The 9,936-nt window shown below is 46.0% G+C and overlaps 1 protein-coding gene across 1 annotated transcript in view; it reads left to right on the top strand.

The window, feature by feature from the left end:
* The first annotated feature begins 2,977 nt into the window (after window positions 1-2,977).
* JAK2 (Janus kinase 2) overlaps window positions 2,978-9,936 on the top strand; it is a 196,284-nt gene continuing 189,325 nt past the window's right edge. The window contains exon 1 of the mRNA XM_083186002.1: window positions 2,978-3,513. The gene's annotated coding sequence lies outside the window, so the exon portion shown is untranslated. The remainder of the gene's footprint in view (window positions 3,514-9,936) is intronic.

Below are 9,936 nucleotides of genomic sequence, written 5' to 3'. Positions count from 1 at the left end.
GGTGTTGTTAACTCAGGTGCGGCGTCCCGCTGCGCTGAGTCTCAGGTGCTGCGCTGTTGTTTGGCCGGTGCCGGTGGGTCCTGCAGACGGTCGGAGGTGTGTGAACCGTCTTCAGTCGCGGTGGGGAGTGTTGCTCTGCCGGGACGGGGGGGACCTTGTAGAGTGAGAGCAGGTCCGGGCTCTCCTTATGTCCTTTGCCCGTACAGCCGACAGTGCAGGTGTCCGGTTGGACCGTATCCCTTTACTGTCCGACGCTGCGGGTGTGGGGACGTGGAGTGTCTGACGGGGGCCGTGGGCAGGTGGAGCTTTTGATCACTCCTTCCCGCCCCGGTGTCCTGTCTACGGATCTGCCTACTCACCTGATCCCGGTCCCGGCGTAGTTGTCTCTCTGTGCGCGCTCGATGTCCTCCACTCGCGGGTCTTGTGAGTTGTCTCGTCTCAGGTCGGGCTGCCGGCGGTGACTTTCCTGCATCTTTCACTCGGAGCGGGGGTTTGTCTGGTACGGGGTGATCAGCTGTTCTTCCTCCAACCCGTTTCGGCCTTGTGTTGGCCTTCTTCTAGGGAGTTTTTACAGCTGGTTTGTTCAGTCCCTCTGTTATAGCCGAGGGGCGGGATCCATGTGGCGTGCTGATTGCTGATAGGTCCTGAAGGTGCGCCTGTTGTCTAATTGGACAGCGTAGGGGTCCTGTACCTCGTTGGTGCTGTTCTCTCATTTGCATGTGTTGTTTGCGGTTGCCTTGGTAATGGTCCGTGGTTGCCGTCCTAGGCTTGGTAACTCGCCGGCTTGGGGATGGCGTGCTGCTGGGGAGCGGGTGTCTATATGGGGGATAATAGTGTGACAGTGTTGTACTGTCTGTATCAAGGGGATGAGTGTTTAAACGGGGTGTGTCATTGCTGATCGTGGCGGCAGGGGGGTGGACCAGAGGTTTCTAAGAGTAGGAGTGAGTGGCGATGTGCATTAATTGGTATCGGGGTGATGAGTTTCTGATGTCATTAGATATCAGGGCCACTTATCTCCACATGACAATCTGGAAACCTGGTGTGCCAGGCGGCTACCTGGTCAGGAGTTAATACTTTTGTTAAATTGTACAAATTTTACACTTTCGCTAGGTCCGTGTCCAGATTTGGCCGGGCAGTGTTACAGGATGGTCAGCACTCTCCCACCCATGGGGGTAGCTTTGGAACGTCCCCATGGTAGATGATTGCATTGTCCTCTGTTGGATGTAGGAGAAAGGAGGAATTTGGTTCTCGCCGTCAATTCCATTTCTCTAAATCCACAGGGTACACGCCACACCCTCCCAACGCTTCTCTTTTTAGTTGTCAAAGCTGTATGCATGATGCATGAGGGTGTTTCTTTGGTTTTTACTTTATATCTTCTCTTGCTCCTCCTCACCGGTGGTACCCTGGTCTCCTTTCCTCTTGGACATGGTTTCTTCTAAAACTGGGGTCTGGATGGGGGTGGAGCCTGCCACACAATTTTTTTTAAAGTGACGACTCTTCCAGACCACATCTCTATTCCCAAGGTAGATGACTGCAGTGTCCCCTGTGGATTTGGAGGGTACTTCTATACTATCACGGCTCCCACGATGGGCATCGTACAGGGAAAAATTGCATTGCATTGCATGCGATCGCATGCGATGCCATTTTTCACAAAAATCATGGACGTGTTCAAATCATGTAAAATGCACCCCAAATTTTTCACACTGTATCACCCCCACTATCAACGCCAACCTGAAGCGTTGCGAGTGCAGCGAGCCCGCAAGGGGCGGCGGTACGCGTCCTACGACCTTTTCATACCCCCACTATCCACGTCGGCGTGGAGTTGACAATAGAAAGTGTGGCGAGCGCAGCGAGCCACCGAGCCCGAAGCGTGGCGAGCGAACGCGGATACATGTGAAGCCCGCGAGGGGACACGGATACCTGTGAAGGTTTCCGCGTCCCCTCGCCACGCTTCGGGCTCGGTGGCTCGCTGCCCTCGCCACACTTTCTATTCTTAACTCCACGCCGATGTGGATAGTGGGGGTATGAAAAGGTCGTAGAACGCGTACCGCCGCCCCTCGCGGGCTCGCCACGCTTCGGGTTGGCGTTGATAGTGGGGGTGATACAGTGTGAAAAATGACATTTGGGGTGCATTTTACATGATTTGAACACGTCCATGATTTTTGTGAAAAATGGCATCGCATCGCATGCAATTTTTCGCATTCGATTTTTCTAAAAAATGCATTAAAACCCGGTAAAAACACATCGCTTCGCATGCCATTACATATGGCATGCGATGGGAGCTGTGATAGTATACAAGTACCATTTGGAGAAACAGAATTAACAATGAGTAAGGGGCTCCTTTACGCTTGCCCCCTTTTTGGAGCTCCAGCAGTCGAGATTCCGTTGTCGGTAAACTGACTTTACGGCCAGTCATACGAGACCCATTATGCCTAGGGGTGCTGAGAAGCCATATACCAGCCAGCCCTGGCTGTATACGCTCAGCAAAACAACCAAAAATGTTTTGTGTTAAGTACATTACACTTGTGGCCACCTTTAGATTGGGGGCCACTAAGTACAATTAATGTACAGAATGAGTGTGAAGTATGGAAAATGGTGCCCATTTAGAAAATATAGTAAAATAGGCAAGTATGGGTAAATGTGACTTAGATTTACTTACTACACAGTCAATTCACATCTCCGTGCTCTACTTAGGCTTAACACATTTGTTTTCCTATGCAAAAATAAATACTTTTTAGTGTCAAATGTTTGAAGTTTATCAATTAATCTGGTGAAATGCTGCGCTGTGTGTGTACACATCGATAAAACGTTACTGAGCTTGCTACTATGCTCAAGTCATCATCCTTTTATTTTTATGTATCTACACATAGAGCAGCATTGGACCTGGCACCAGCCAATCATGAATCACATGACATTCAGCTAATCCCCCAGGTACATGAGAGGTGGCCTGTAATTGGCCGCTAGCGCAGTAGTGGGAGAGACGCGGCGGCTGGATCGTGCGCAGTGTATCCGGTCGTAACCGGAGAGCGCCGGGCCCGTGTACTGCCCTCTGTGACACTCCGTGTTGGCGTTTCTATCCAAATTTGTGCGACGGCGGTTAGATGCGCGACGTCCTCTGCTGCCCCCCCCTGGGTATACGGTAGCGCTGCCCATTGGCTGCGCCCCTCCACCCCGGAACTGAAAGTGCGAGAGGGGGTGTAGCCGGGACGGTGACAGCGATACACGGGCTGCCCAGCGCAGCCAGTCCCGCAGCCGCCGCCGGAGCACACGCCTGGTGTGTTTGTGTGTGTGTGAGAGATGTTTCTTATCTAGAGGGGGCGGGGAATCTCCCCTGTCAGTGACCGCACCACACCCCCCTCGGACCCCCGGCAGCACTGCTGCCGCCAGAACCAGCACCAAGGGAGATTACTGCCAGCCGCAACTGAGGGCACTGCGCGCACCCAGCATGGGGGAGAGACAGCCGCCGCCGGGGCATGAGGGGCTCGTGGGGGAGTGCCGCTGATTTCTCCGGTGGTGAGTAATCTGCACTATACACTGGCACTTCCTATAAATACTACTACGTGTGTGTATGTCTATGTGTGTCTTTCCTACTACATGCATACAGTATGCTTCTGTACGTAAACAGAAGTACCGCATACTAGCGGTGTCTGTACACTGTGTACAGCCAGGGAGAGATGTGTAGCTTCTTGTCACTTGCTAAGTGTCACCATTTATTGGCAAGATTGTGATATCCCTTTGTGTGGTTGCTCCAGAAAGCTTCCAGGGGTAGCCACCAGATTCGTGTACCAGCTATGCCAAGTTATGCCGGTGCCACCATGGTTGCCCCCTCTAACCTGAGAACTGAAAATTAAAGTTTTAATTCAGTTTCTATGAAGAGGACGCTACAGTACAGAGCTCCATTACAGATCTTCATAAATATGTATTGACTGCCCTTTATTGCATGTTTGTAGAATCCTCTTCATAGAAACTGAATTAAAACTTTCCTTTTCAGTTATGTTACTGCTATTATGCCTCCTTTAGCAGCACCGTTCAAAAATCTTTCCTAAATTGGTTAAAAAGTTCGGCAATTACCTGAATTCTATGTGCTTATGGTATTTTTTTTTTTTAAATAACTTTGTAAACAAACACACACTGTACTTTCTACTATACTGTATAACCATAAAAGTATCAGTACTCCAAATATTTCTCAAATATGTAGGATGTATATGTAAACATTATATATTATCTATAACCAAACTACTGCAACTTTATACTGCATTTCTTACTTTCGAGTTTTTTTTTTAATGTGCATTAATACAAAACTAGTAGTAATGCAGAATTCATTAACATCTAGATGTTGCTGCAAGGGCTGAAACTTTGAATCTGTCTAGTTATCACTAGGGGGCACTATTGTGTGTGTGTGTATGTAGGTTTATTTTTTTTTTAGTTTTATTAGTTTTTTTATTTGGTCAAATAGCAATCATACACATAAAAAAAGACAAAATAACAAAAAATGTCTCAATCAATAGCATTTAGAGTGGTAGTCAATCCTGACTTCAAGATCGCCCATCTCTTGGCTTATACTGTGCCGCTGAGGTTAACTTTGTAATTGAGACGTGTAAGGGGTCTGGGGTGTCTGAGTTTGCCACTGACAGTGGCATGGTTTGTGCGTAGTGCCTAGCCTGTAAGTACATAAAAAATCCAGTGCAAATTTGGCAGCTAACTCGTGAAATGATAATAGGGTTCCTCCATGGTCAAAAATATCACGTATTGACATAAATCCCTTTGTTTTCCTCCGTAAGAAACCTGAGTTAATCAAACCCGGCTTAAATAAAGGGTTACCCCAGAAAGGGGCATATTTTGATGCCCTGTGGTTACGACCCATTTTCTTATTGATGGCCAACCAAGCCAAGTAAGTGTCCCTAAAAGTGGGAAGGACCCTTCTCAGATTGATTCATATAGGCCTATTTCTCTGATTTCTTCAGATGCAAAGATTTACGCCAAGGTTTTGGGGAATCGGTTAAGTAAAGTGATTGATAAGATCGTACATCCCGATCAAACGGGATTTATGGCTGGGAAGTCAACCATGATCAATCTGAGAAGGGTCTTCTCGTACATCCAAATTGCTCAGAATAGGAAAGCCAAAGTTGCGGTCGCATCATTTGATGCGAATAAAGCATTCGACTCGATTGAATGGGAATATTTATGGGCTGCCCTTAAGACCTTTGGCTTCGGGAATCGGTTTATAGGGTGGATATCAATACTCTATAAAAACCCGCAGGCCAGAGTGTCGATAAATGGGTTCACATCCCCGTTGTTCCCCCTTTTTAGGGGGACTAGACAGGGATGTCCCCTTTCCCCCCTGCTTTTCGCGGTCGCAGTCGAACCGCTGGCCTGCAAGCTGAGAAGGGAACTGGAGGGAGCGGGTAGTGGCCTGAACTTGGTATCATTGTACGCGGATGATCTGTTAGTGGGTGTGGCAGACCCCGAGGCAGACATCCCTAGAATCATTGAGTGTATGCAGGAATTTGGGGAATTTTCGGGCCTTACAATTAACTGGGGGAAATCACACCTCATGAGCGTAGGGAATAATTTGGCAGGTGACTTAACTGGTCTTCCCCTGCAGTCCACGGGCAGATTCAGATACTTGGGTGTGTGGGTTTCGGAAATTACAACCAATTATATTCTGGACAATCTCACGCCGTTAATAAAAGATATAAAGGCCAAGTGTCGATGTTGGTCAAGACTCCCTATCTCTCAGATCGGCAGGGTAAATCTGATTAAGATGTCGGTTCTGCCTAGGTTGCTTTACGTATTCCAACAGTCTCCAGTCTATATAAAAGATGATTATTTTAAAAAAATTAACAGTATTATCTCTTCGTTTATATGGCGGGATAAGCGACCTCGAATAAAGATGGATATCCTGTGCAGAGATAAAGATAAGGGTGGATTGGCGGTTCCCAACTTTAAAGTTTATTATCTTGCGGCCCAGTTGGTTCATCTTTGTGCGTGGGTGCGAGAAGGGGAAGCCACTGTGGAGTTGGCTGGTCTCATGAGATGTGTCGGGGATTTAGCTCCACTTCAGCGGCTGCTGTCAATGGAGGCGCGAGGGTCCCCCCCGCCTATAGTAACGCAAGCGGTGAAAATTTGGAGATGGGTCCATAAGTTGATTAAACACGAGGGGTTGGACCCTGATACCTCCATTTTCTCCTTGGATGCATTAGGGGAAATAAAGGAGCAACAGGGCATGGAGATATGGGGGAAATATCAGGTGATAGGAATTGGACAATTTTATAAGAATGGGAACATCAAATCATTTGATGAAATCCAGATGGAATTTAATTTACCTAGACATATGTTTTTTAGATTTCTCCAGATCAGAAGTGCGTTACAACAGGAAGAGGGGGGGAGTGAACATAATATCGGACATAATATAGTAGAATCACCTTGTAAAAAATTTATCAAACAATTGGGCGATAAGAGATTGTCCAGGATATATGGTTTTCTGAACTCATACACTCAGGATGAAGACTTGCAGGTCCTTATGGACAAGTGGGCCGTAGATATCCCGCAGGTGAATGGGATAGTTTGGGGGCGGGCTTTGGCAGCTCCAGCAAGAGCAACCACTTCAATTCGTATACAGCAAGTACAATTCAACATTCTTCATAGGAGCTACCTAACCCCGGTCAGGTTAAAAAAAATAGCAGGAACTCACTCAGATTGCTGCCCGAAATGCAGGATGGAGGTAGGCTCTTTTTTGCACCTCTTATGGGATTGCCAGGTTATTAAGGAGTTTTGGGAAGCGGTGGCGGACAAGTTGGCATTGGTAGGTGTACCTCGAGGTCTCCTCACAACGCTCAGCTTGGTAATGGGGGTGTGGGAGCGGGATGAGCTGAACGGCGAATGGAAGGATCTGGTGATTAATGTGTCAGCAATAGCGAAAGTCATCATTGCTAGGCATTGGATGGCCTCCTTGGGCCCAAATATCACCGAATGGTTGAACCTAGTTAATACCACGTGCGAGCATGAGAGATATGTATACGCCTCCAGAGGGGCTCAGGCTAAATATGGGAAGATTTGGGATAAATGGAGACACTCAAGACTATTTAAAATTACAGCCAGGAATGATGTGAGGGATTGAGGGCAGGAGAGAAGCGAAGGGACAGGTTTAGCACTTTAAACAGCACTATAAGTCCACATAGGCCAGTAAATAAATTTATAATTAGGGCAAGGAGGGGCAGCCGAGGGGTAAGAGGGTGGGTTGTAGGGAGGGAGAACGGAGGGGTCATACACTCTTAGGTTTTATAGAATTGGGGGAGTACCTCAATACACAATAAACAAGGTACATCCCTATTTAATAGGGTCTTAGACAGGCAACACTGATAGGTTTGAGATTTAATAACACTACACGGATTCAACAATAAGTAACACGGATAAATAATTGACTAAGCACGACATTAGTTAGAAAAAGGAGGGGGGGGAGGGGGGCGCATTAGGGCTCACGGCCTCGATTAGGGGCAAAAAAGGGGCACACTAGTATAGTATTAAAGTACTCAATCAAACAAAACATGCCAAATAGAATGTTTTTTTTTTTTTTTTTTTTTGCACAACCACACAATACACGTGTGTAATGTCACGGTAATTAGATTCGGGTGTGTAGGTTTTTTTTTTTTTGTTTTTTTTTTTTTTTTCTCTCTCTGTTTCCCCTCGCTCCTCTCATGTCACGGCTGGGCATTTTTTGAATAGTGCCAGAGCAAAAGTAGTCTGGGAATTTGGCTGTATGAAATTGGAAATATAGGATGGTGGAAAATGTACAATACGCATCAGACGAAGTATAAATTACAGTTGGTAAGGATGAATCCAGATAGAGCGCAATTACAAAGATTTCAATAAGTTAGGCGAGAGAGGACAAGTTAGGCCAGGGGTATGTGTTGGGGGGGGATGGGGGAGGGGTGGGGGGATAAAATGCCATATTTGTTAAACCATGTGTACAAATATCAATGAAGATATGCCGTTGTTGGATAATGGTGAATAATTTGTGACCTTATGGCTATTGTTTTATTGTGTAAAAGGAAAAAAACTTTAAATAAAGACTCAATTAAAAAAAAAAAAAAAGAGTGGTAGTCAATCCTGACTTCAAGATCGCCCATCTCTTGGCTTATACTGTGCCGCTGAGGTTAACTTTGTAATTGAGACGTGTAAGGGGTCTGGGGTGTCTGAGTTTGCCACTGACAGTGGCATGGTTTGTGCGTAGTGCCTAGCCTGTAAGTACATAAAAAATCCAGTGCAAATTTGGCAGCTAACTCGTGAAATGATAATAGGGTTCCTCCATGGTCAAAAATATCACGTATTGACATAAATCCCTTTGTTTTCCTCCGTAAGAAACCTGAGTTAATCAAACCCGGCTTAAATAAAGGGTTACCCCAGAAAGGGGCATATTTTGATGCCCTGTGGTTACGACCCATTTTCTTATTGATGGCCAACCAAGCCAAGTAAGTGTCCTTAAACAAGACATTGGCCATTGTCTGTGGGGGAGATCTGAGCATGGAGCATGCAAGAGGGCTGCCGGGGCATAAGGAGCAAACACTGCCTCCTCTGTTAATTTATGGGTATAACTCACCGAACCCTGCAACCAATCCAGTATGTATCTCATAAATACTGACTGGGTGAATGCCAAAATATTAGGTATTCCAAGACCACCTTCACTCTTCTTAGAGTATAGTTTGTGTCTCGAGATCCTGGGCTCCTTTGCCATAGGAATGCAAAAAAAGCTGCTGTAAATTTCTTGATATCAGCCTTAAGGAGCCCATACACGCTCCGTTGTGTCCGGCTCCGTTCTGTACTATGCGATGCGCGCTCCTGCGCATCACATAGTACGGTACAAAAAGTATGTGCTGCACATACTTTGTGTACTTTAAAAGTACATAACGGAGTGTGTATGGGCTTCTTAAGAAAGGCTAATGGGTATAATTTGGATACAGTATATCAATTTAGAAAATATAATCGACTGTAGGACAGCCGCCCTACCCAACAGCGACAGCGGCAGAGATCTCCACGCCTCCAGTTGCGCCAAAACCTTGGTAATGACAGAGGCAAAGTTATGGGGGTAAAGACTAGATACATTACTTAGGATTTGATTCCCTAAGTATTGTATGGATTGGGATTTGCGTTAGATCTGGTTTAACAGGGACTGCGGGACCGAAGTAAGGGAGCTCCGTGCCACCTGTAGCAACTCTGATTTGTGCACATTGACACTATACCCAGCAAAGAAACCAAATGACAATAACGTATCTAATTTACTTGGTAGGGATGAGGCCAAATTGGAGACGAAGAGCATCATATCGTCCGCAAACAGGCATATTTTAAGAGTGGATGGGCAAATAGTGATACCTTTAAAAGATGTGCTGGCGTGCAAAGTAATGGTCAGTAACTCAAGGGCCAGAGCAAACAATAAGGGGGACAATGGACAGCCCTGTCTCGTACCTCTCTGGATCTGAAAGATCTAAGATCAAGGAGAATTTTTTCTTTGTTTTATCAGGGAATTAATCCCTCCCACGCTCCATGAACATATTTTAATCTACGCCATTATAACCCCTGGAAGAAAAATGCCAAAAAGACGTCACATTTAGTTTCTGCCTTCCTTCCCCCTTTCTAAACTGATCCCCCCCCCCCCCCCAACAGAATTAAATAAAGAATGATAGTAATAATGTTCTGCGCAATACTAACCCTAAATTAAGACATACCAGACAAACATACATATAACAAATAAACAGTTGGAACAGAATTTCCTCCGAAGTGAATCATTGCTAATCTTAGAGCTTCTGGATAAATTTAACATGAAAACTGGTGCTGTTGCACCTCCTAGGCAATATGACAGGGCCGGTACCCCATGAAGGCGAAAAGAATAAAGACAAAACAAAAACATTACAATAATCCAACATTAATTATCTATCTCCA

The sequence above is a fragment of the Crinia signifera genome, chromosome 1 (genome assembly GCF_055691185.1).
Source record: "Crinia signifera chromosome 1, ASM5569118v1, whole genome shotgun sequence".
Lineage (NCBI taxonomy): Eukaryota > Metazoa > Chordata > Amphibia > Anura > Myobatrachidae > Crinia > Crinia signifera.
The sequence above is the reverse complement of the archived record's forward strand: the minus strand, read 5'-3'. Positions and strand labels throughout refer to the sequence as shown.